The 26847-nt window shown below is 43.0% G+C and overlaps 1 long non-coding RNA gene across 5 annotated transcripts in view; it reads left to right on the forward strand.

Moving 5' to 3' along the window:
- LOC110394297 overlaps positions 1 to 26847 on the forward strand; it is a 117806-nt gene that overhangs the window by 16607 nt on the left and 74352 nt on the right. For 3 of the 5 annotated variants that reach the window (XR_002435540.1, XR_002435538.1, XR_002435536.1), the window contains 4 exons: positions 1440 to 1576; positions 15250 to 15307; positions 16523 to 16696; positions 20554 to 20625. This is a non-coding gene — a long non-coding RNA (uncharacterized LOC110394297). The remainder of the gene's footprint in view (positions 1 to 1439; positions 1577 to 15249; positions 15308 to 16522; positions 16697 to 20553; positions 20626 to 26847) is intronic. The other 2 variants (XR_002435539.1, XR_002435537.1) reach the window with 2 other exon arrangements.

The following is a 26847-nucleotide window of genomic DNA, read 5'->3' on the forward strand; positions in this document are numbered from 1 at the left end:
TTCCACTGGGGACAGAGGAAGAGAAGCAGGGCTAGTTTGCTTTGGTGCTATACAGTGCTAACATGACTGCTGTTTGTAGAGTTGAAGCTAGTGGAGCTGCTTGAGGCTGTATCAGAATGAAGTTGGCAAAAATGTGCTTGGATCTAGATCCAGAAATCTCTTTGCATTATACGGTCTGTTGTATGAACTGACATTTGTTTGGATGAGTTCAGTGAGAGGATTTAAATCTGAGAACTTTCAATTTTAACATGCATGGTATTTGGGAAGCCACTGGTCTTTCCAGGCATGTAGTAATACCCCACAGAGGAAGACACTTCACTGATACTGTCTGGGAACAGACTGAGGGAGATTAAGCACTGAAATAAGTAGCAGAAAACCACAACATTTTGTTTGTATTTGAGAAACTGTGTTGGTTGATGGTCTCTATCCCAAATTGTGTTTCTTAATTCTGCATTCCATGCACCCCTGTGCTTTAGAAATCCACTAGCCAGAGACAATACGTAAGAACTTTCTTTAGGGGTGGACGTTACACAGTGTCATATGAAGCCTGTGACTTTCTTGTGCAGACTAGATATTCTCCACTTGTGTAGAAAATAAGAGCCAAATCACAGATCGTTCCCAACTGTTCTGGGCACATTAAGATACATCGTCTCTATAGATAAATCTCTGTGTCCTTGAGAGTTTAGAATTCAGCTTGCAAAAGGTGCACAGAAGTTATTTAAACAAAGGAGAGTGGTAAGATCATACGTCTGCAGAGTCTTTGTCTGTCTTCCCACCCTCTTCTTTGTCTCTGGTAAATCCTTATGACTTCTCTCTTCATTGTTTGTCATATTTTTGGATGCCTCACTGCATTAATATTTCCTATTCTGGACATTTTGAGTCTTACTAAGAACAGAAAAATTGGATGGAATGAGAGTGTCTCTGATTTTCACATACAAATGTTGGTGGAGTGTTCCTGGTGTTTAGATGTTAGTTAATAAAAAACAGTTTCTAAACCCCAGGCTGAGGCCTTTCAAATGGGATCAGGCTTGCTTTCCCCTTTTATCTAACCTTTATTCTTTCAGGCTAGAAGACATTCTTTCCTATGTGTTAAGGGGTGACTGGTTTCCTTCCTGTTCTGGACCTACAGCAGTCTCTTGAATTATTTCGTCCAAAGTTCTTGTAAAGAGAAGCAGAAATCTTCATTCCTCCTTTCTTAGTAGAAGTGAGGGTCTTGTATTTGCTTGGAGCAGTAGGGAAAAGAAATTTCTTCCTGGTAATTGAAAGAACTGACCATTAGGAAATGTAAATATGTAAATGGGATGGTGGGTTCCTCAGTTAGCAGAGTAATATATGTTGCATTACTTAGTGGGAAACCTACTTGCCCTCATGCCTATGTTTTCTCACAAGAGTTCAACACAGTTGTGTACTGAGCTCTTATTGCACTGTTCTCATTCCAGACCATCTGCCAGAAGGAAACCCAGGTCAAAATGAAGTGGTGGCATGCGACAGCAGGTCCCATGCACAGCAGGAGGAGCAGAACGGAGACAAGTGTTATGCAGGGTCCTACGCCAAATTTGGACAGGGGGAATGTAAGGTACTGTAGGCCGTGGTTCCTTCATGAACAGGCGTACTGGAAAACAGATAGCTATTTAACTGGCTATACTAAACATTACACAGCTAGTGCTAACTACAATGTACTCTGAAAACTCTAATAACAATTTTAGCTGGATTTATGAGTTGTAGGACAGAAGCCAAGTTAGCTCTTACTCAATCTTGATGTGTTTGCAGCTATCTCATCTTTAGATGTCTGGAACTTTGTTTTTCTGACTTGGTTTCTTTCTGTCTTCAATAGTTCTTATCAAACTGCAAAAGTGACGTTTTTCCTCTAGCTTGGCTTAGTGTCAGAAAAGGGATTCTTTATCATATGCATTTTGTTTAATGGACTTGTATTTTAATTTTCTTATTCAATTAACCGAGATTCTCTAGTCTTTAAAATGTTTAATGATTTTTTTTCCTACCTACTTAGGAAATGCTTGGCTTTCATTTTTTTTTTTTTTTCAGAGCAATTACAACATTTCCATTAATTTTTTAGCTGTGATAGCACTTGCAGTCTCTGACACAAACATGCAACAACCCACTGCTCACATAAAATGGTATCTTCAGAGGGGGCCATAATATGTTTATAAACTATAGCAGCACATGTAATAAGGGCAACCTAACTTCAGTGTAACTTCAGTAAGTCACAGTATTAAGTGTTTACCCACTCCTTTTGTAAGAAAATCTCTCTCTGTTTCATGCTACTTTAACACTTGGAAGGTCTCAGTGAAGCTGGTTTAACGCTTATCAGAAGGGGGGTAAAGGGTAACAATTAGTAATTTAGGGCTATGAAAGTATTATTTTTCTTTCTTTGTTTCTTTTTCTTTGTGTGTGTTTGTGTGCCTCTATTTTTATGTATCTGTCTTTTCCTGAGATCTCCTACGTTTTCCTGTGTTGTAAAAGTCTTCCCCAGTCTATCTGACTTATGAGTAAATTGTCTTACCTGCTCCTTGGATCGGATGTCTGCTGCAGTAGTTCCTGGATGTTCTTTGTACAAATCATACAGCTGGCTATGGTTCAGTTAAAGTTTACAAAGTTAGCTAAAGGATGATCCCTGGTATTAAAGGCAGTAGTCTGAAATACTGTTAGAACTGTGGTACATCTTTGGATCTACCACAGACTTTGTTTGCAACACGGGTCAAAGTGACCTACGGAATATGGGGAAGACTCCATCCAAGGGATGTTGTTGCTATTGTTGTACTAAGCCCTATGGCAATCTTCCCTGGTTTTATATGTAAATGTACAGGTATAGCACCCTAAATTATCTTAATTGTTCTGTTTCTCAGTTTCTTCATATTTGAATGCTTCATAGACATTTCACACTTCATATAAATTTAAACCTCACTAAAACATTGTTTGTAAGATATGTGAGAATATTAATGTTGCACTTAATGCTGACTTTGTCATTTCAGTTACCAGTAACTTCACCAAAAGGAATGACTTGACCCTATGATAAGATTACATTCTCCCCATATATTCTTGTTGGGTATTTTGCCATCTTTTGACTGAGATAAATTTAATGAGAACTTTTAAAAAACACGTTAGATTTTTATACTTTCAGTTATGAATCAAGGGCATAATTAAAGGTGTTAAGATGTCCTAAATACATGCATCCTTACTGAAATTGTCTGTTTTTGTATCATATTAATAATTAAGTAATTTGGTTCAGAATGTTCATTTCTGGGTTTTCTTTTCTGTAGCATATTTAATGCTAAACAATGATACCTGCTCTTGATTGTAGTGCCTTGCAATTGCAACCACTCTTTTTTTCTGATGAATATATGCATCTGCAGCTGAATCTATAGAGAATACTTTTATGTTTAACAAAAGCCCAAACAAACCAAAGTGTGTGATGTAAACATCTACGTAGACAGCACATGTATATAGTATGTATGTATGTAAGTTACAATAGCATCTAGCTATATGTACTGTACATGGGCAAAGAGGGGAAAAGATCTCTGCAGTTCCAGGGCCTTATTCCCCACTGCACTGTGATTGCTTTCCAGATCTTTGGTCCTGCAAAATAATTGTAAACCTGGCTTTACTGGGCAGTTAAACAGGGTTTACAGCTGTCTTGTGTCACGCAGCTCAGCAAAACAGCCAGTGAGCCTAGCACAAGTCTTAGCATTTCGGCAAGGTGGGAGCTGCTCACCAGGAAGCCTTTTCATGGAGCTATCTCACTGAGAGCAGAGCAGGGTGATAGCTGGAGCAGTTTCTTTTTCCACAGTACTGTACAGTGAGATCATTGGAGACTTTCAGTGAACCTCAGCATGTCCAAATTTGATGTGAGGTGTAGTTCTACTTGCCTGCAAGACTGATTCTACTCAGCAGTAGCGAGTGCCACCATGGATGCTACTGCTCCTCCTTTGTCCTGCTCAGCTCTTCCTCCATCACTGCTGCCAAACAAGGGCTGAACTGTGTTACAACTTACAGGGTGCCAGAGTGCTCAGCTGCAGCAACTTGCTGAAAAAAAAAGTTAAAAAAAAAAAAAAAGAAGAAGAAGAAAAAAAGAAAAAAAATACTTAGCGCATAATAAATAAATTCAAAATAAAAATACGCACTGAAATGCACTCTGCACACAATAGCTGGAAAGCAGGAGTGCAGCGGTGTTTTCCTCTGTCAGTGGGTCAGTGTGTTCTGTAAGCACTTCCATCCTGTCAAGTCCCTGGTTGGTCTCCACCTGCTAGCTGGCGAGCTCTAGAGGCAGAGCTGACCTGGCCGCTCCCTCATTTTGCTGGCGCCAGCGGCTTGATGGGCCTTGCACTTTGATTATTTGTGTTAACAGTTAATTTAGCACCGTGGACACGTGTGCCAAAGCTGCCTCCACTTCCTGCAGCCTTCCAACAAATGGGACTTTTATGAGATGCCTTTCACGGCTCCCCCGCCTCCTCCAGCTCAGCTCCTTTGCCTCGCTTCCCCCCAGCCCTCCCCTCCTCTCCCTCCCCACCCTGCTGTCTCAATCTCAGCTGTAATCTTTTCTACATCTTGCAGGAAAAGAGCTATTTCTGGCAGCTCTGTCTCTAACACTTGCCCCACTCAAACTGATTTAATGGAGATTTATAGATGCAAGGATATGCAGCTCTGAGGTGCTTTCCTGAAAATTTTTCTGTGCCTGTGTTACGTATGGAATTTATTTATTTAATGTTTGGTGTTGCAGCTACACTGTCAACTGTTAGCGTGACATATTCCACATACTTTTTTTTTTCCTTTTTTTTTTTTTTTTTTTTTTGCATGAGGATTCCACTGAAATGCTGTTACACAGCACATTTCTGGTCCAATTCATCCCAGCTGCTAACTCTACCAAGCTAAAATCTGACACCCAGGTCCAATTTCATTAAACCCCAGTCAGCACGGTTCTTTGTGATAGTACTGACTCTCATCTAAGGCAATATGTATTTTGGCTCACAGCTACGAATAAATCCTATCGTAAGTACCTTCTTCCTAGTATGCAGCACACTGTAGTGGTCCAAAAAAAAGCAGCTTCTGTATGAAGTTGTACAGAAGAGAGGCTATTATAATTTATCATGATTTTCCTAGTAAGCTCTCTGCTATCTTAGGAAATTATGTTCTCCAAAAATAAATTAGAACTGTAGCTGGATATAGCACTGAAACTGCTGTTTCTGCTGTTATTCCAGCTTTGATCAATGCAGAGAAACTGAAGCTGGTATGTCAGGGGCCATGTATTTACAGCCCCATAGACACAATATGTTTATTCCGTTTTACCCCTCCCCAGCTGCCAAAGTGCTAAAATTAGCACAAAATATTCAGAAGAATGCCAGATAGACGCAAGGAAATGTGTTGTTACAAATTCCAGTCCTCTGCATTGCTTCATTGTGCAGTGTGGGCCTGAGGGCCCTGCTTCATCTTGATGCCAAGGGGTTGGCTCTGCCTGAGGATTTGTTTTATTTCTTTGCTCTACCTGAGCGGTGAAATGTGCGCACAGTCCCTCATCTACTCTCAGAAGCAGGGACACAAATACAGAATCATAGAATCGTTCGAGTTGGAAGGGACCTTTAAGATCATCTAGTCCAACTCCCCTGCAATGAACAGGGACACCTACAGCTACTACGTCAGGTTGCTCAGAGCCTGATCCAGCCTGACCTTGAATGACTCCAAGGATGGGGCATCCACCACCTCTCTGGGCAACCTGTTCCAGTGCCTTACCACCCTCACTGTAAAAGACTCCTTCCTTATATTCAATCTAAATCTTCCCTCTTGAGTTTGAAACCATTTCCCTTTGTTCTATCACAGCAGACCCTGCTAAAGAGTCTGTCGCCTTCCTTCTTATAGCCCCTCTTCAGATACTGATAGGCCACTATCAGGTCTCCCTAGAGCCTTCTCTTCTCCAGGCTGAACAGCCCCTGCTCTCAAACTGTCCTCACAGGGGAGATGTTCCTTTGCATCATTTGTGTGGCTCTCCTCTGGATGCACTCCAACAGGTCTGCGTCTCCTGTACTGAGTACTCCACATCTAGAAGCAGTACTCTAGGTGAGATCTCACCAGCCCAGAGTAGAGGGGCAGAATCACCTACTTTGCCCTGCTATCTTGCTTCTTTTGATGCAGCCCATGATACAGTAGGCTTTCTGGACTGCAAGGACACATTGCTGGCTGATGTCCAGCTTCCCATCCACCAGTACCCCCAGGTCTTCTTCGGCAGGGCTGCACTCAGTCCTTTCATCCCCCAGCTTGTATTGGTAATGGCTATTGCCTCGACCCAGGTGCACGTTCTTGCATTTGGATTTGTTGAACCTCATGAGGTTCACCTGGTCCCACTGCGCAAGCCTATCTAGGTCTCTCTGGATGGCATCTTGTCCCTCAGGCATGTTGACCGCATCCCACAGGATGACGTCATCTGCAAACTTGCTAAGGGTGTACTTGACCCCACTGTTGATGTCATTGATGAAAATGTTATAGAGCACCAGTCCCAGTACTGGAGACCCTATGCAGACCTCGAGGACACCACTTGTCACAGATCTTCATCTGGACACTGAGCCATTGACCACCACTCTCTGGGTACGGTCTTGCAACCAATACCTCATCCATCAAACAGTCTACCCATCAAATCCATACCTTTCCAATTTGGAGCAAAAGATGTTATGGGGACTGTGTCAAAGACCTTACTGAAGTCCAGACAGATGACATCAGTGGCTCTTCCCTTATTCACTGATGCAGTTATGCCATCGTAAAAAGCAACAAGGTTGGTCAGGCAGGACCTGCCCTTGGTGAAGCCATGCTGGTTATCCCATATCATCTCCCTCTCTTCCATGTGCCTTAGCAAAGCTTCCAGGAGGATCTTCCCCATGATCTTCCCTGGCACTGAGGTGAGGCTGACAGGTCAGTAGTTCCCTGGGTCATCCTTTCCACCCTTCTTAAAAATGGGTGTGACATTGCCTTTTTTCCAGTCACCAGGGACTTCACCTGACTGCCATGACTTTTCAAATATCATAAAGAGTGGCTTGGCATCTACATCAGCCAGTTCCCTCAGGACTCTGGAATGCATCTCATCGGGACCCGTAGACTTGCAGATGTTCCCCAGGTGATCATGAACCTGATCTCTACTTGCAGCTGGAGGGGCAATTCTCCCCCAGTTCCCACCTTCTGAACCATCCGCTTGAGGGCTGTGTGTAGAGCAGTTGCTAGCAAAGACTGAGGCAAAAAAGTTGTTGAGTATCCTCAGCATTCTCCCTTGTCTGTTGTTACTAGCCTGTGTTGCTCACTAGGGGAGATACATCCTCCTGGACTTTCCTTTTCCAGTTGACGTACCTATAGAAGCCTTTCTTATCCTTCTTTACGCCCCCTGCCAAGTCCAGTTCCAGCTGGACCTTGGCCTTCCTGACCCCATCCCTACACAGCCTAGCACCATCCTTATACTCCTCCCAGGTTGTTTGTCCCTGCTCCCACTGCCTTTGCATTTTCTTGCACTCCAGTTTGACCAGCAGATCCTGGTTCAGCTATGCCATCTCTTGCCTTCCTTTGCTGCTTTCCTACATTTGGGGATGGAGACCTCTTGTGTCCTATGGAAAGCTTCCTTAAAGATCTGCTGTCTGTGCTCCATTCCACTGTCACTGAGGACAGATTTCCAGGGGATTGTGTTGACAAACTCCCTGAAGAGCTGGAAGTTAGCTTTCCTAAAATTAAGCTTCCTCTTTGCCTGTACTATATACCTCAAGAGCGTGAACTTCACCATTGTATGGTCACTACAGCCCAGGCAGCCTCCAGTCCTGTTGTCACCAGTCAGTTCACTTGTGTTAATAAGCAACAGATCCAGCACCGCATTTCCCCTGGTGGAGCTGTCTAATACCTGGCTCAGGAAGTTATCCTCAATACATTCCAGGAATCTCCTGGATTGCCTGCAGCTCACTGTGCTACTTTTCCAGTAGATGTCTGGGTGGTTGAAGTCCTCTGTGCCACTGCTCCACAGAGTGCTCCTGGAGGTGGCATCTCTGATGGCTTCCGTGGGGTCCTGCACAGGTGGAGTCTCCTCACCTGAGCCTCTTACTGGAGCTGGGATGTAAAGCTGCTGTTTTGCAGCCTCTGTGGAAGGAAAACTCATTTTTTTGTAAGTGAGAGCAAAGGAGCTCAGTGTGAGGAGGTCGAGCACAAATCCTGTACTCTCCTTGTGTTAAAAACAAATGCTGTGAGAACCTTGATCCTGCCTGCCCTACTGCTTCCTGGTTATATAACAAATGGTATTTTGAAATAGTGCCATGGTGTATTTTTAAATATCAAATTTTGCTGTGTTTTTAAATTGCAGCTTCTCTTTGTCAAGAATGCTTTATCCCTGTGTTTAACGTTGTGTTATTACGGTCTCTGTGAGGCTCTAGGACAGCACATTTTGGAGGATAGTTGTGAATATCTTTTGCTTAGGCCAGGGCAGGTACTTCCCTGCTGGATTTCTTGTGACACCAAAGGAAATGCTAATTCATAAGTTGGGGTTGGATGTTATCATATTGGATCAGACCATTCATGCCTTGAGATCAGCTTCCTGCTGGATGACAGTTTTTTTACAAATTAAGCATACTTTGAGAATGATTATCCTGTGTAAGAGTAGCAGTACTGGAAATTAAATGGATTTTCCCTTCTGTCTTGTTATATAGCACATTGCTTTAGACCTTTTCGGAATTTGCATTTCTTCTGGTCAGTTATAGGGGTTTACAAAAGACCTAGGAAGTGTTGAAATTGCATGTTCTTGTTGGACCAAGTGTTGCAGTAACTTGGTGTTTCAACACTGTATACGTCATGAACCTGTAATTTCAACACTTTCTAAGAGTCACTGGAGTGTCTCTGGCTGAACTATAGCATAACTAAGTGCTCCCCTCTGAACACTCAACTTCTTTTTTTTTTTACCCCTGGAAAATATAATTTAAAACACCACTTGGCTGACATTAAAGACTTTTAAATTGTTTTAATAATAATGAAAGAAAGACAAAGTAAGGGGTTACTGTAAATAGAGAAACTTGCTGACTCAAGTGGTAGCAGGAATGAATCCTGCTGCTGGATAAGTACAGTGGACCATAGTTGCAGTTTTAATTATGGATTCGCTTGTGAGGGACAAAGCTGAATTTTTACAAGCCATCTGTGATCATGCTTCTGCCTTATGTCATTACACACTGGTTCTACTATCAAGTGTTAAAGCCCTGCAAATGAATCTGCTGTTACTTCTGCCCCTGGGCTGGGTCTCACGTGGGCTCAGTCAAAGCGGGGAGATGTGCAGCACCGCTCTGAATGCAGCCTCAGGAGACATGGTGGCCCTGTCCAGTGTACAGCAACGGTGACGTGTGGTCCTTCCCTCACCTTCCCTTCAGGGTTCTTCAGAACAAACCATATTTTAATGATATCTACTAGTGCTGAAGAAGCCAGGGCTGCCAGAGCCAAATGGTCACAGTGCCATAGTGAGGAAGAGCAAGACTATGCTCCCTTGCAGACATCGTATTTTCCCTTGTAGATATTGTGGCTTTGTTTCCCCAACAGCAGCCTGTGCGCTGGGTGTCTTGATATTCCTGCTTAGGAAGAATAATGCCTTGGCCCTAACACAGCACTTTTCAGGCACTGAGTTGAAGTATTTTACAAAGATTGAGCAACATCCCTTTATTAGATTGAGAAAATGGGGTATAGACAGAGCAGAGTGATCACTGGAAGTCACCGATCAGGGCAGCAGAGGGCAGGGCCCAATAGCCAAGTTCTTGTTCAGTAGTCTATTCATTTGGAGATGTCTCCATGGGATTCAGCTTCCCACAACCCAGTGATGCAGGGTGAATAGCTGTGAGTCATCAGTACAAAGACTAGGCTGCACTTTGCATTTTTCATTATATATTTGACCAGCTTACTTCTACCTCACTTTAGTGGCCTTTCAGAAGCATCCTCCTCCCTCTCTTATCCCTTGATATTTCCTTGAGGATATAAATGATCACCACTTTCACTAACTATAACATTTTTCTCTGTTTTATTTACAAGATGAGTTGGGAAACTTCCTGTACCATCCCTGGGAAATTGGACAACAAGCAGGACAGGAACTCCTGCATTAACACAGCTTGTATTAAACACACACTGGTGTGATGAGATCTGAGAGTGGGAGAGGGAGAACTACTGGGAAAGGCCAGGATTGCTCCCTGGTGCAGGCAGTGCTGCTGAGAAAGCACAAACCAGCCGCAGTGGTGAAGTCATGCAAATGCAATGCTCCCAAAGGCCACAGGAATTGTGGAAAGATTTGTGTAAATATCTCATGCATTCTTGTGCTCTAAGGTTTATGGAAACAAAAACCACAGTCACAAAGCTAATGCCACATTTGCTTGTCCCTTCCCCCTTCTGTTTCTTCTCTACAGAAATGTTGTAGAAGTGTTTACGAGCAGCCGAGAAACTGAAATTGTTTCTTTCTCCCTCTTTTTTTATTTTTTTTAAACTAGTAATGTGAAAAAGTGGAAAAGATGGCAAGCATAAATAAGGTTAAGCAGAGTGCAAGGGAAAGGAAGGCTGATTTGTGATTACCATGTCAACCTATTTGCCATAAGCATGCCTGGAAAAACTCATGCCCCGCAACACGTTCCCTAAGTAGTTTCAGGCTGCACACTGTCACTGTTGCACACCAACTGGAGAAGATTCTTTCCCCTTTCCCTGCACTGAGTTATTCTCTAGATCCTGAGTGCAGTTGAATACTGACCTTCCCAGGGAAGATACAGTACACTTACTCTCCTTCATCACTTTTGAGGTTTTATCATTCTTTCCTCAACGGCATACAATACCTGAGCATAGACAAAACCAGCTTTGTTTGTCCATCTCCTGGCATCATTTCTCCCTGTTATTGAACACACCAGAGACACTCTCGTCTCCTTCAGATGCTTTCTATCATTTTAGATAGTGGTATCACACTAGAGAGGGACAGCCTGCACGGGGACTGCTACGATAGAAACAGCTTGGCAGAATAACACACCTGCTGTGAGTTGGTCCTGCTGGATCTGCGCTTCTTGGAGCTGGTGGCACAGAGCTGTATGGGGGGCTCTGCATCAGATGGTGTTGTTTTCACAGATCTTAGCTAATTGCATTCCCATACAGACAAGAAAGAGGAGAGAAAAAAAGGCAAAAGGAGCTGCTAAGAAGCCTGGGTCCTTAACCTGTTGCAATTAGCTGTCCCCTTTGAAGGCTGCGGGAGCTTTACCAGCACCCCTTCTGAATAGCTCTGCAGTCCAAGAGTGAGAAGGAGGGGAGTGAGGGCGAACTCCAGCAGGGCCTGGAAGCCGTGAAATTGCTGAGAAAGAAACAGAAGAAGTTGCGTTGTCTCCTAGGGGAGCAGCCAGCCGGGCTGTTGGCACCAGGACTGCTGAGACCCACTGCTCTGCTGACAGGCGAGCATCCTTCCCATGTCACTAAACCCTACCCCCTGCTGAATTCCCACAGCACCGCAGAGCCTCCAGGCTGTGGAGGGGCATTTCTTATTTTATTTTATTTTATTTTATTTTATTTTATTTTATTTTATTTTATTTTATTTTATTTTATTTTATTTTATTTTATTTATACATGGGGAGACTTTTGCACATGGGACATGGCTAGCACAAGCATGTTCTCCCACTGGGCTGGTGGAGGGCCCCGGAAGCGAGGCTGCCCTGAGCAGCCTGCAGCTTCAGCAGATGGCACTCTTCCCTCTGCATCCTGCCCACTGCTCCCGCTGCCCTTCTCCTGAAGGTGTTTTTCTTTTGGCTGAGGAATAAAGCTGAAGTTCTGGCCACTTGCGGTCATTTAAAAGGCCACGGTGTTTTTCGAAATGTAGGGGTGCTGGCCTAGGTATCCCCGCCAAATTGTAGCCTGGGCAGCATCCCACCAGCCTGCGCCTTCACTGGTGACTGCTTAGCCGTGATTTATTTCTTCTCTTCCTGTCCTAATGGAACACCCACGGAGCTGTGAAAGCCAGGCACAGGGAGCACGCTGGGGCTTCTGGTGCAAAGGAGACGGTGCTCATTACTAGGTGTGAGCTTGTATCTGCCAGTGTTTCTGGACCGGACCTTTAGAAATGAGCATCTTTTTGTCAATGCTTCTTTTCTGGACATAGCTGATATAAACACAAATAGAAAAAAGGACAAAACGCCCCACATGTCAGCTGTGAAACATTTATTAAGTTAACAAGTCTACATGGACTCATAAAACCATCCTCAGCACCGGTTCCTACAGCCATTTATGTGTGCAGGCTTTAGCTGAAGAAGAAGGTTCCTGCATACTGCTCCTCCAATCTCCTGGCCAGCACGGCTCAGTAGCAGCGATTCACTTGCTTCTATCTGTTGCCTCAACTATGTGAAAATTATTTTATTGCATTGCATCACCAGGGTTTTGTTTGGATAGATGATTTTATGTTTTAGACTCTAGCAGGGGACGTCATCGTTGTCCTTGTTTTTTTTTTCTTTTCTTCTCTTGGTAAGGGAGTCCCTCGCCTGCAGCATGAGGCTTCAACTATCTCCGAACATTTTCCTACCTGCTTGCAGCCTCACTGCAGCCGCTCTGCCCTCCGCTTTGCTGTCGGCCCTGCACTCAGGGCACAGCACTCCTGACCCCAGCCCAGTACTGTTTGCTTATTTTATCTCTGAAAACAAAACAAATTTCTCTGCGTTTTGTTCTACTTCCTACACGCCAGAATCTTTTGTTTTCACTTGCAACCTTTGCAGCTTCCAAGAATTTTTACTCCTTGTGGCTTGCCGAGACGCGCCGGGTTCAATAGTCTGCCACCAGGCCCTGGCCCAAGGTCGAGGATTCCCTCCTTTTCCTTCCCAGTATTGTCCTGCATCCTGCAAGGCCCTTCTCCTTACATTGCTGCGGTTGTCGTGACAAAGGCGACTGGCACCAGGCACACTCCTGCTGCCACGGTGACAGCTGCTGAGCCCTCGCCAAGCTCTGATGACAATAGCATGACCTCAGATACTTTATTAAGAAAGAAAAACTTGAAAGGGAGGGTACGCTTGAGAGCAGACAATAACACCTCGTCTCGGCGCAATGCCTTGCTTTTGTAAGCCAAGGATGGAAACTGATTAATATAATCTTGGCCGATCCTCTCTCAGCCTTCCTCCCTGTTCTACATGTGGGCTCACCCATACCCATGATGGACTCAGTTGCACAGCATTAGCTGCAGGTCTAAATGTGGAAATAGATGTCATACGGACTGAGTATGGGGCCAAGCATCACAGGGACCGGCAGTTTCCTTTTAGTGCTTCTGTTACACTCCCTACCTGGTTATTCCAGTGCTTCAGCTTCTCCATCTGTGATATGGGGTAGTGGTATGTCAGTCACAGGCTCATAATAATAGATGATTGTCTTGGGTTGTAAGGGACCTTAATGATCAAATAGCTCCATCCCCCTGCCATGGGCAGGGCTGCCACCCACCAGCTCAGCTGTCCAGGGCCCCATCCAGCCTGGTCTTGAGCACCTCCAGGGATAGGGCATCCACAGCTTCTGTAGGCAGCCTGTGCCAGGGCCTCACCGCCCTCTCAGTGAAAAACTTACATCTAACCTAAATCTTCCCTCTTTTAGTTAAATTCCATTCCCCTTTGCCTGTCACTATCAGACCATGTAAAAGCTCAGTAAAAGTCACCGGGGTAAAGTCCCCTGAGCTACCTGGGTCTGCAGGGAGCTGTGCTGCAGGTGGAGCAGGGTGTTGAGCACTGTGCTGCTGTCCCGTGGGGATGTGGCAGAGAGGTGAATGCCTGTGTTCAGCTATGTCTGAATTGAAGGCGCAGGGGTCGACAACCAGGATGGTGCTGGCAGAAGACTCCAGCCACACAGAGAACCCGAGGATCCATAAATATGCTTGGCAAAGGGAGGAAGTAGTGTTGGTCAGAAAAATTCTGACTAAACAAGTTTTTGTTGGAATTTACCGATTCATCAACATCAAAGCACTTTGTGGAGAGGGTCCAATTTTGACAAAGTTCCTTCCAAAACCAGGCAGGGCTTGAAAACTGCCTGCCAGGCACATTTCAGAAACCTGGCTTGTTTTCTGCTGATTTACACCCTTGGTTTCTCAGTAGTTCACAAACTGTCTGTGAAGGAGTGTGGATTTCCAGGTGTGATGACTCTGAAGCACCCCCTCCAGTGCCAGTCCCCGGGTGAGGGACTCAGCTGGGCCTACCAGGCAGGGTGCTGCAAAGGGCCTGGCAGCTCGTAAAACCCGGGGCTCGGGGAGAGCAGCTCTGCACAGTGCTACCACATTTTCTCAGAGGCTTCTTGTTAAATAGAAATTGGCTGGCCTGTGTGTTGCTGCTTTTAATTCTGGGCCCTTTCACTTTGAGTTTGGAAGCAAAATGTCTGAATTTTCTCCTTTTTATGCCCAAATAACCGATTTCAATGGAATTGCTACTCAGCTGAGTTTGTGTAAATCAGAGAGTTCAATGAATTGCCTGAAAACCTTTGAAACATAATGTATCCCACACAAATACCTAGATATTTCTCCTTGGTAGCTGGAGTAAACAATTTTTCTTTCGTTTCTAATGGATGATAATGGTGGTAAACTGTAGGAAAAAAAAAGGAAAGGCAGAAGAGGAAGAAAAATTACAGACTGGACCTGGTTCTTCTCAACATGCAATTCCTCCTTTTTTATCCCTTGCAGCTGGGCTTGTGTGTGTGTGAGTATATGTGTGAAGGAGAAGGAGAATGAGGAAGGACTATTTCACGTTTCCCATGATATGTTTTGTTTACAGTTGTGATAGTTTAATTGATTGTGCCTAATCTCCAGACCTTTGCAGGGCTTTTTTGGGCTTCTCTTCCTGGGAGGAAAAATAGCTGTTTTTTTCACTTTTCCAGTGTCTAGTGTGAACATACAGTACTGGAGGAGCACAGAAATATGGCATTGCTTTCAGGCTTGCCCATGTCCAGATGTGCATCCCAAAATTTGCTAGCTTTAGGGAACACAGAGCAGGCTAAAAGAAGCAGGATTTTACTGAAAGAAACAGGATTTTGATGAACGAAACAGGATTTGACAAAAAGAAGCAGACCAATAAAAAGTGAACAGAGAATGTTTTTTTAATAGTACCTAGTATTATGCAATTGTGTTAATGTACTGTACTTCACAGTAGCATGCTTGCCTAGTAGAGCAGATTCTGTCCCTTTCAAATGTATGCTAACATTTTTTTTCCAATTAGATGCAAGATAATCTTCTAGGCAATGTGTTTATTTTCGCTTTTTTTTCCCCCACTTCCCTAGGTCTGATGGGATTTCTCTCCTGTCTTCTTTATGTGCCCACGACATCGGCTGTTAGAAGGTCAGGATCAGAATTCATTGTGGGGGGCAACAGTGCTGTAAGGACTTGACATGAGATCAGAAGTAATGCTGCAGTGAATTTTTTAAAAAATGTTTTTTAAAAAAAAAAAAGTACCAAGGTTTATGGTGCCGAAAGCTCTGGGTTTCCCATCCAGACACCATCTGTGAAGCACTTGGGGACAGTGCCTAATGTCTGAGTCATCATGTTTGGCAGTCATTTACCCAGTGGTCTGTTTCCCTCGGGGGAGTATTCATTGGGGGAGAAAAGGAATGGTAGAAAGAAGGAAGATAAACTGCCCTTTAGCCCTGTGATTTATATTTGGTCAGAGTACCCCGTTCTATTTTCTTTTACTTGGAATGTATCTTGGACATGTTGTTTCAATATGAGACAATCAGCTGGGCTCTCAAAGGAATGTCCCCGGAGACTCGGTGCAGCCTCCCAGTAGGGCAATATGTTCAGCAGAATTCTAAGATGTATTCTCCAACATCTGCAGTCTATTTGTGCCTCCAGAATATTTCCCATCAGCATTTGGGGAATCAAAAGGCGCTTTGAGAGATGGTCACCAATTCTCCACCCTGCATGATAACTTGTAAAATGTTTACTTCTTTAAACTTCTACTGAGCTAGTGGTTTGTTTCTTTCTTCCTTTTCTCTCTTTTTCTTTCTTTCTTTCTTTCTTTCTTTCTTTCTCTCTTTCTTTCTTTCTCTCTTTCTCTCTCTCTTTCTTTCAAGAAACTAACAGCAGAAGGACATGGAAATGTACTTTAAGTTATTCTTTCAGAGGAATAAGCTCTGAATTTATTAGTCACCTCTTGTTAGGAAACAAGAAGAACTAGGAGATATCATGGACAGCACAGTGTTCTGGCTGTGTGACAGCAAAAAAAACCTTACAAGACTGACATTAGAAGAGGGTAGACAATCTCTTGGAGTGTGTTATGTATTGCATTTATGATGCCATATCCTCGATTTGATTGTTGTATTTGGTTTTAGTACTTTAGTATCCTCATTTAAAAAAAGGCAGGCACAGAATTAAAAACAAATTCTAGGCGGGTAACAGAAATATTAGAGAACAACAGAGAACATATTCCCTGTAAGAAGAGATTGAAAAGATTATTTAGTCTGGATAGTAAAAAAAGCAAGAGAACATATAGCATAAGAGTCAGAACAAAGACAGTGGGCAGAAAGCCAACAAAAATCTTCTTTTCAACCTTCCTAGTGATCTAAGAATTGGGAATGCTCAGACACAAAAAGAAAAAAGAATAATTGACACAATGTGCAATCGATCTCTGGGCACCAGCGTTGCAGGATATTACAAGTACGAATAGCAGACAGTTGGCTGAAAGACTGAGAAGACTGCCAGACACCAATATTAAATGAAAATGTCATCTAGGTAAGATAAAAATAAATCCATCTAGCTTTATTCAGCAGGGCACATAAAGGTAAGAAGAAAGACAGAAAGATGAGTATATTACAGCGATGGTGGGAATACAAGGGACCATGTGTTCTTATGGCAGAGAGTCTCAGTCACCTGTTGATGTTCATGGGAAGCTATTGGTAGGACACTGATTTCTGCTTGAGTTCACCTGCTGGGAGCATCCATTAATACATGAGTGAAGTTCTTTTCCATTGTTATTCTTCTGCGCTAACAGTTTCAAAGCTGGGAATTGTAACATTTCATACGGATGAGAGGAGGCATTTCTCAGCAAGACAGTGACACTGCAGAAATTATGGGCAGCTTTGCACTAGCACTACTCGTATCAGTTGTGTGTGGAGCGAGTAGCAAACTTGGTGGAGAAGAAGGAGGTGAGCTATGACATTCCTCCACCACAAGGTGAGAAAGCAAGCTGTGGTGCTGCGGACGAAGCATATGAATTCACACCAAGCAATAAAGAAAACATCTAAGGTTTAGATTTCATTCATATTTTTTTTCTGAGATCCTTTTTCTCTTCTGTGAAAGCCAAATAAAAGCAACAAATAACAAAAAAAATCCCTAAACAAACAGTTGAGACTTTGACTTGCGAAACCGTATTTGCATGTTTGTTCTGAAGAGGTTCCCATAGCCCGGCTCTGACTTTTATCTATCCCCACAGGATGTACTCCTACACTTTTTCTTCCAGGGTCCCATGCTTCCTGTGGGTGTTCCCACAGCTGCCAATTCAGACAGCTTGGGTCTGGAATAGGCTTTGCACAATCTTGAAGATGCTTTTCTCTCACTAAGTCAAGTGACTCCACACACACACACACACACACACACACACACAAAAAGGCAGATGTTTAGCATCAGGAATCAAAACAGAATTTTCGCACCACACAGCACATTCTTCTCTTCCTGATACCTTTCATTTCCTCTCTACAGGATATGGAGCAATTTTCCTCTTTTGCTGCTGCTCATGTGAACTCAGGAATCTGTGAATTATTCTAGGACATTTGAATTCCCATGTATTCTTCTCTGAGAGGTACAGGGGCTTGGTTCACTGATTTCTCGTGCTTCATTTTTTTTCTGCTTATAAGATAAATACAGTGTTTGATGAGAGATAATCGCACTGGATTACTTCTTGTCCTTGCAGACTGCAATTTTCTACACCTGAAACACAAGAGCTTCTGAATGCAATCTGTATGAAGAAAAAATCAGCTTTCTTTCAGAATAAATGCTGAATAATGGGCCAGAAATGTCAGAAATGCTAATAAATGTTTCTGCAGAGGGTTCTGGAGGTCCTGGAGCTAAAGAAAGCCAGATTCACCAATGCTGTGGATGAATCCTCCCGATGATGTCAGTGGAGAGATTCACAGAGATTCCACTGTTTGTAGCCCTGGATTGTCCTGGGCCATTTTCTTAAGGTGATATAACATTACTTTAGGGACTCTGACGGTTCTCTGCACACGGTCCTTATCCACTAGGCTGTTGGATTTTCTAGAAAAGGTGCTCTGCTGAGCCCAGCTCAAAACCCTTTCCCACCTGTCTATGAGGTTCTTCAGCACTGTCCAGGGTAAGTGCTGCTGCCACACTGTATTGCCCACCACAGAATGCCTACAGACACCCATACAGTTTGGTGGGAAAAAAGACTTGGAAAAAAGTGTGGCTACCAGTCTCAGTGCCCAACAGGAAAGGAGGAACTCATCTGTCTGTAGCCTGATTCTCTGTCACAGAGATCTTGGGTCTTCTGTGCATCTTGGGTTTAGCAATGTGACATGTTGTGTTAAAGTATTAGGGTAGGTTTAGACTAGATGAGGGTAGATTTAGATTAGATATCAGGAAGAAATTCTTTACTGTGAGGGTGGTGAGACACTGGCACAGGTTGCCCAGAGAGGTTGTGGATGCCCCCTCCCTGGAAGCATTCAAGGCCAGGCTGGATGGGGCTTTGAGCAACCTGGTCTAGAGGGAGGTGTCCCTGCCTATAGCAGGGGTTTGGAACTAGATGATCTTAAAGGTCCCTTCCAAACCAAAACATTCTATGCTACTATGATTAGATACAAAAAAAGGAACACACTATATAACAGAGGGTAAAAGAACTGCATGGCAAACACATATATTCTTTAAGCCGTTCATTAAATTACTTCCTTTGCTCTCATTCATTAAATCACTCCATCAAAGAATTGCAAGCTTTCTTTTCTCATGATGGGTTAGAGACCAAAATAAATATGTGGAACATTACAAACTTATCAACATCTGAAATGTCTTTCCATCAAGGCACTATGCTGCCTGTGTTAGGCAGGTCTTTAGAGGAACCCATACTTGTTTGGAATCTGCAAAATTCACACAGAACTGCCCTCTTTAGTTTTCAGTACAGTTTAGTGATAAGGATCATCTGAATGCTTTTAAACTCATCATTTTTTAACAATACAACATTTTTTTCCTCCAGGAAAATGACTGCTTTCCCTGAAAATGTTCATTTTTAGTTTAGAACACTAAAAGTCTTCTGTAGACTATAGGATTTTAAAAGCTTTACAGAAATATTTGGTCTTTTGCCCATTTTTAAAAAGGGGTGGGGGGGACATTTTCAGACAGCTATACAAAATAAGCCCTGCTTGCACCAAACCTTTAACATAAACATATCAAGCACGAGCTTAGCAGCTGCATAGAAGTCAGCATACAAAGAATGAAAAGGCTTTTGAACTCATGTTTCCAAACTGGATGGATCTGCAGCGCTTGTATGGTGGCGGATGAGGGATAGACAGGATCAAGCATACTTCAGAGGTCCGGAATTACTGTTGTACAGTTTCCCCTCCAATTTCTGGAGCTGAGGGAGACGTGCTATACAAACCTGTGTGGCAAATCTCCTACCCAAGGCTTCCCATACATTATAGGCAGACTAAATGGCCTTTACATTGCTTTGACCCTCCAGAGAATAATGGCTATATCAAGTAAACTAACAAAAAGGACAGCAATGCTGCAAGAGGAAAAGGTTCAGTGGCCTGAATCTTGCAGACATCTCTGCTTATTTTGCCAGACAGTTGTTGCATTCCTTCAAGCTTCTCAGGAACGTTTTAGCAGCAATGTTGAGGGCAATGTGTCATATAGTGTGAAGGAGAACACAGGTCCTGTTCTCTTACAGCTTCCTCCTCACTGCTTTGTTTTCCTTTTGCAGCTTCCTAGGAAAGAAATTTGTGAAAGATGGGGTGTACTTTAAAAAGCTGAATTGCTAAACTCAAATCCCAACAGCAGCACCAGCACCTTGGCTGAAAATTAAGTTTTTAACACCTGAGAACCCATACAGACTGGCAAGCACGTGTGTGTTGAATTCTTTATAATTAATCTGTGCTCTTTGTGGCATCTGCCCACTGCTGATATTCTCTGTACTGTTTCTACACATACACATAACCTTCAGACACAGCATTATTACTTTCTTATTGTTTCATTCACCTGAAAAGTATCAATTTGCATTGATTTTACTACTACTAATGATCAGTGACTACCCAGGGACTACTTTGCCACAATAGCACTGACCTCTGTTAGAGGAAGGATAGACTCTCATCATCAAGACAAGGTTACAAAATCCAGACTGTTTAAAAATATTCTAGAAAAAACATTTCTTTCTGTAAGCTTTCCCAAGCTGTTTCTTTACATTCTGTTCAAGGTTAAAAGTAGGACTATGGGTCAATATTACACTCCATTCTATACACTGTTTTAATTCATAAGTTTTGTAAGAAAGTTTTCACACTCTTTCAACAATCCATTGTACAAGAGAGGTAAGTGGGAGTTTTCCTGTCTGATTTACTTTATTCATATGCTGTGCTTCTGTATTCCAGGTCTCATTATGGACTTTCCAAGAAGTGGAGAAATACAAACTATATACTGAAACCATCATTCCTCTCCAAGTGGTGAGTTCTCAACAGTCAGTAGGCAACACAGATTTCTCTTATTAGAAGTGTAGCCACGTCATCTGGTGAACTGATTCAACTCTTCTGAACACTCATCCATTTTAATACATATGTTGAAAGAAATTATTCAAATGCTGTTCAACACTTGAGATTAGGATAAAAGTACTTTCAGTATTGGTTTATTATTATTATTTTTTATTTTGAGTCTTCTTTCTCATGTAAAATATTCCAGTCTAATATTTTCTGCTCTTCTCTATTAAAGTTTTCACCTTGTTGTCAAATACTGGTTCTTTTGCTAGTGTTCACAGCTGCTGTAAGTGGACATGAGAAAGAGAATAGAATTCTATCTGGCTTAGACCATATAGCAGTTACAGTAACTTCTAGTTTCAGTAGATGGTGATATTGTGAATATGTCTTCAGCAATAAACTCAGCTGGTTACTTGGTCAACAGAAGTGCTATACTGGCTGCTAATTGCAACCCTATGTTGGATATGATTCCAAGTACATGTTCTTAGTATTAGCCCAGAAGGCAGTTTTCAAAAGAAAAAAGCTCTTCCAGAAAATTCAGTTGTGAGGCTGGTGACTGAGAAGAAAGGCACCAGAAACAACTTTAAAAAGCTGTGGTACCTCCTCTTCCTTCCTAATCATTTGGATGTCTTTTTCCTCGGGGAGCATTAGTGGGTGTTGACTAACATATTCAGACAGAAGTATTATGGAACAGATACTCTGTGAACTACTCTTTGCATTTAAGTTGGTCTTTGTGTAGATCAGCTATGAACTAGCAAGGCAATGGGGTCAAACATTTTATAATATGGGAAAAAAAATAATATTACTAAATAGCTGTGATGCCACGCAAAGGGCAAAAGGTTATGAAAATGATTAGCTTGAGGGAAGAGTCACGTATACAGAGGGATGGAAACACTTGGCTACTAAGTGTGTGGCATTCCTCTGCTGTGATATCAGAATTCACAATACCAGCAAGCTTTTCTTTTCTGAACTCATCAGAGTAAGTCTAAATCCCTCATAATTAAAAAGAAAGAAAATAAGTAGGAAATGATAGGGCTATGGGAAGTAGGAAGGAATTTTGTACTAGTGAACGTTACCACCATTTAGTTGCATGGACGCAGCACAGTGAGCGCAGTTTAATATTGACAGTCCCAAAATAAATCCCTGCTTTTTCTTTGTGTGTTTGAGTAAAGTTTTCTCAGTTATTTGGCTGGACCAGATAAGAGGGACTACGCTGCTATCAAATAAAAGAATGCAACCTGTATGACTTTGTTTCTATCCTGTTTACTTTACCTGTTTAATGAGTTTTATTGTGTATTTTGAACCACCAAATTCCTCAATATGCTCTGTTTTCTTAAAAAATATCTCATTGTTTTATTTAGTAGATCTACCTTGGCTGGCTATGTGTCTGCTTGGATTAGTTGTGAGGCTTATTTTGTACAATGTATAGTATCAAATATGCTACTTTCTCTATCTGTCTGCTCCACATTTTTAAATACAGTCCTATGAGGAGGCCTTGGACATTGCAACTGCTCTTATGTTTCTTGTCTCTTCTGAAATCAGTCCTCTCATAGAATTCTTGCAAAGAACTGCCCTTTTAGGCAGAAATAAGGGATCTTGCAATTTGTCTTTTTTTTTTGGTAATAGTATGCTTGTTTGAATGAATTCACCTTGACTAGCATTATCAGTTGGTGACAGTAGTGTACCCTACTCTAAGCCTTCCAGGTACTGGAAAAAGATTGTAGATAAAATAACTTCAAAGATGCAATATCTGATGCTCCATCTGTCATTGCCTGTCCCCACTTAAGCTGCTACAGAGAGAATAATTTATTGCAGGTATATGGATAGATAGTGATGCTCCATTAGCATGGATGGGCATGCTCCAGTGCTGTTTACTGTCTAAGAAGAAGATGCTTCACAGGATGGGAATTTGTCCTGTTTAATTAATGTCAATTCTCAATATCCTAGTCACTTTTTTTGGAATTTCTCAGACATCTACCATTTCACTGCAATGCTAGTGAGCCTTGGCAAAAGAAAAAAAAAAAAGAAAAATATTTCCAGTTTTACAAAGGTTTGTATTTGGAAGTTATTTACACTAGTGTTGCTGTTACCTGCTGCCTGATGAGAACTTCCTCAGCTCCAGACCTTATGCGTTGCTGGTTCAGACAGCTGCAATGAGAATTCCTCCTCAGTCAGCGCAGTGGTGCAGCTTGCCAAGGTTAATCTCCTGTGTGCTAACCTTCAGGGCCTCTGCGTGTGAGAAACATGAAAGTACGACCACTTTCCAATGAATGATCTAAGGAAAATTACATAAATGAAAATATAGCAAAGTCCGGTCATCTGTAGTTATAAATAACTCTGTTGTTTGGTCAGCTGGACTCACACAAACACGCTATTGTTAGGACCTGCAAATGTATACACAGATTTTGAAATGGGAATAATGTATAAAATGAAAGGAGTAATTAACCAGATAAATGCTTGGCTTCTATTTTATGCTGGCAATCTAATAGATAATCATGTAAGAGTCACAGTGCTGTCAGTATCTTGACCCGAGACCTTCAGGAGATTCTCAGCTTTGCCAGCAGAAAGTGCTGTTCTCATTGAGTGAAGCATCAAACCAGGACTTCTGCAAAAGGCAGGCACAGTTCTTCCTTTAGGGGAAGGAGTTGGATTAGAGTCTCCATCCTTGCAGGAGAAAGGGGAAACCAAAAGATCATTGCAGCTCAGGTCAGCTTTTCTCTATGCTTCCCCCACCCTTCTTGTGAACAGTAAGTCCATTTGCTATCTCCTGTTTCTTACTTCCCTTTCATACTTGTCCTGGGAACAGGGTGAAGGAGCTGTTTGCAGCAGTACCCGCTGCAGGCATGTGGGTGGAACCCTTTGTGGCCTGGGCCAGGGCAGGTCTTGGAGGATACTGCTGAAAGCCACCACATCTCCAGCACGGCAGGTGTGGAGTCAGAGTGCAAGATGGAGAGTGGTTAAAAAAGCTTCAGAGAGCCAAGGGATAGAGCTATGGCTGTAGAGCTGGGTCATGCTGATAACTGGGAACTGAGGGATTGGTTTGGCTGAGTGATGGATGGGTCTGAGCTGCAGACTTGCTGTGGAGAATGTGCAATAATTACCCTAGATAAGAGGGTCAGCATGAAATGTGAGGTCCTGAATAAATGGGAATCGACTTTTGATCTGAAAGGTGTCACCTAATGTAATAAGTTCACACGTGGGAACAGTATGTTCAGGACTTCTCAGTTGTGGTACAGTGTGTTACTGTCACATGATGCCCATACCTCACCTCCCTGCAGCCTTACATACCTGGAGGCAAAGAAGACCCTTCTCTCTTCCTAAAACCCAAGAGAGACAAAGCTGGGTGCTCAATTAAAAGCAGCTGGGAAGCTTAACAAGAATTGAGGAGATGTGAAGGCCTTCTCAGAAAGAAGGGCAAGAAAGAGAGTGCACTGACCTGGCCTCAGGCAATTTCTATTTGTTCCTTTCTGCCCTTTGCATATATCACTTGGCTCTCCTAATTATTGGCCTTCCTGCCCTTGCCTTGCAGACCTGCAGAGTGGGAAGTACAGCAGGCAGCCCAGAGGCACTGCAGCCAGAAGAGAAATGGGAGGAGGATGTGGAAATAATTGGAAATCTCTGGGTTCCAGAAAGTCAGCAGAGAGCATGCCAGCACCCTTAAGCTAAGGAGGGCCCTGGGAGAGGGTGCAGTTTGCATATTTGGAAGGAGAGCGGGAAGCATGTGTTGATGAGACAGTCTGAAGGCCTGTGAACTGCAGGAGAGGCATTCTAGGTGGGAACCACACCCTGTCTCTAATTCCCTCCTCTCATCTGGCTGAAGCAAAAGCCCACACAGAAGCTTCTTCAGTCCCTTGTGCTGCCAGTCGGCTCCACACCACTTTGGGGCTCCACAAATGGCCAGAATGCGGAGGACCATGGGTGGTTTGTGAATGCTGTGTTTCAAGTGTCAGATAATAAAGCTTTGAAGTTGGAAACCTGTTTTTAAAGTGAAATTTCCTCGTGTTGTGAAGAACAAAGCAGCAAATTTGCTACCTGAAACTGCTTCCTATCAGTGAAATTATCAAATGCAAATGGCTTGTTGGGGTTATTCAGAGAAAAATAACTGCTTCAGAAGCAGGTTACGCATTTAAAAGATTTAAATTCTGCTCCCTGAAGAACAGTGCAGAAGAAATGCAGACGTCCCCTGCTCTGTGGGTTGTCATGCAGCCATGAAGCTTTTATCACACTGGCAGTGGCAGGGACACACTCTAAGCTGAGCAGAACGGTTTTACCTTGCTTTTCAGGCACCTCGCTGAGAAAGCGCCTTCTGAGCACAAGACTCCAACAGGTTATTACATATGACAGTTCAACCAGTGCAAAGGGAGTGGAAATCACCCCCAAACACCCCTTCCTGGAAAGATCTCCAAAGTGAGGGACTTCCCAACTTCAGAGTACTGCCAAGGCATCCAACTTCTGCACGTCCTGCCAGAAGAAATACATAGTGGGACTGTGCATGATTCCTTGGGTTACTGGTCTGGGAAAAATTAAAGTAATTTCTTTAACCAGGCATTGTGACTGGGGCAGGGAGAATCAGGGAGCCACATGAACCCTTTTTCAAATTTTTGTCTCTTTTTCCTTCCTGGCTGTGTAGGATGGAAGAATCCATCCTCTAGTAGTGTGTCACTGGAAAGCACTGGAAAGCATGCACCAGGGTCACTCCTTTCTTTGTCTCCCACCTGGAAGCTGCACAGCAGGAAAGAGGGAAGAGGCAGCAGCTGCTGAGAACTCTCTCAGTTTGCATCGGGGTCTGAGATGCAGGGAGGGGGAAAGGGTGATGTGAGGCAGCTGGGGAATGTGATGCCCTCTACATCCTTCCTGTAGTGACAGGCCTTATTCAAACACTTCAGTTTAAAAAGCTCAGAGTGCAGCTCCAGGAGAATGCTTTCAGTTCATAATTAAATATGGGGCAATAGCAGATGGATAAAACAAACAACTGTGGAGGAGGATGAGGTACGTACTCAGACACACTGGAGTGTATTCTGCGAAGAAGACATCCACTTTCCACGTGTTGCTTCTCCTTCAATGAAATCTATGGGCAGATGAACTTTGGGACCTTCACTGTGCTCAGAAAAAGCATTATGTGGAGCACCACTTTTTTTTTTTCTTTTTTATGTCTGTGTGTGCTTGAAATTCCTCCTTCACACGAGGAAAATGAGTGCGCAGCTTGGCTTTCTGATCAGCCCTAAGACCTCCTTGTCACTTTGCCAGAAGATGCAGCTCACTGAGTGGAGCCCTGGCACAGCAATTCCAACATGCATTAATGCTCTGTGGGGCTCCTTGAGTTACACTATTCACGGCTGCTTCTCTGCAGGCTTTGTATGGGGCTCTTTTTTCTGCTTGGGCACTGTGCTACCACTCTGCCTGCAGCCAACCCCATTGTTTTGGTGGTGATGATAACACATAGGTTGTTCCAGCAATTGGAGCCTCCAGACAAACTGAGAGTCTTCTGAAAGCCCAGTGGATGGGGCTGCCAAGCAAAGAGCAGAAAACTTGAGGAGTTCTTAGCATTTATTCCTGTGTTCTTCTTGCACAGAATATCATGAGAGGTTTTAAACCTGTGACAGACATCAGTACATTGATAATGCAATCATACTGTAGCGGAGAAAAAAAAAATTAAGGTGAACTTTCTCTTCGATCTCATTAATCAGTATGTGTTATTGAACGGAATAGAAAGACTTGTGCACTCTGTAGACCTGTGCAGCAACAGATATCAATGAAGCACACTCTTGTATTGAAAACTGTATTGTAGCTTCGCAGGGAAATTGCATCATTAATTTAATAGGAGAATTTTCCTTCTACTGTTTGTGCAATTAGAGTTCTCTGACCTTTAGCTTGTCGTCAAAAGTGATCAGTTTCTGCCATCTGCCAGCCAGTCAGAGATGCGATATCATACCAACAGGGAGGCAGAACGCAGAACAAAGTGAAGTCAGCTTGAGGAAATGGTAATGTAGGTTTCATATCAACAGCAGTAGTTTAATGCTAGAAACCACGACAAATCACTTTTTTTTTTCTCCCCCGAGTTCAGTCTTGGAGCCCTGTTTTGAAAGGAGAACATTTTTTGGCATGCATCTGCTGATTTCTTAAATGTGCCAGTGGAGGAAACATCATGCTTCTGTGTCTTCAGCTTCATTGTAATAAGATCCAGTTAGACAACTA

Source organism: Numida meleagris, chromosome 2, assembly GCF_002078875.1.
Source record: "Numida meleagris isolate 19003 breed g44 Domestic line chromosome 2, NumMel1.0, whole genome shotgun sequence".
Taxonomy (NCBI): Eukaryota; Metazoa; Chordata; class Aves; order Galliformes; family Numididae; genus Numida; species Numida meleagris.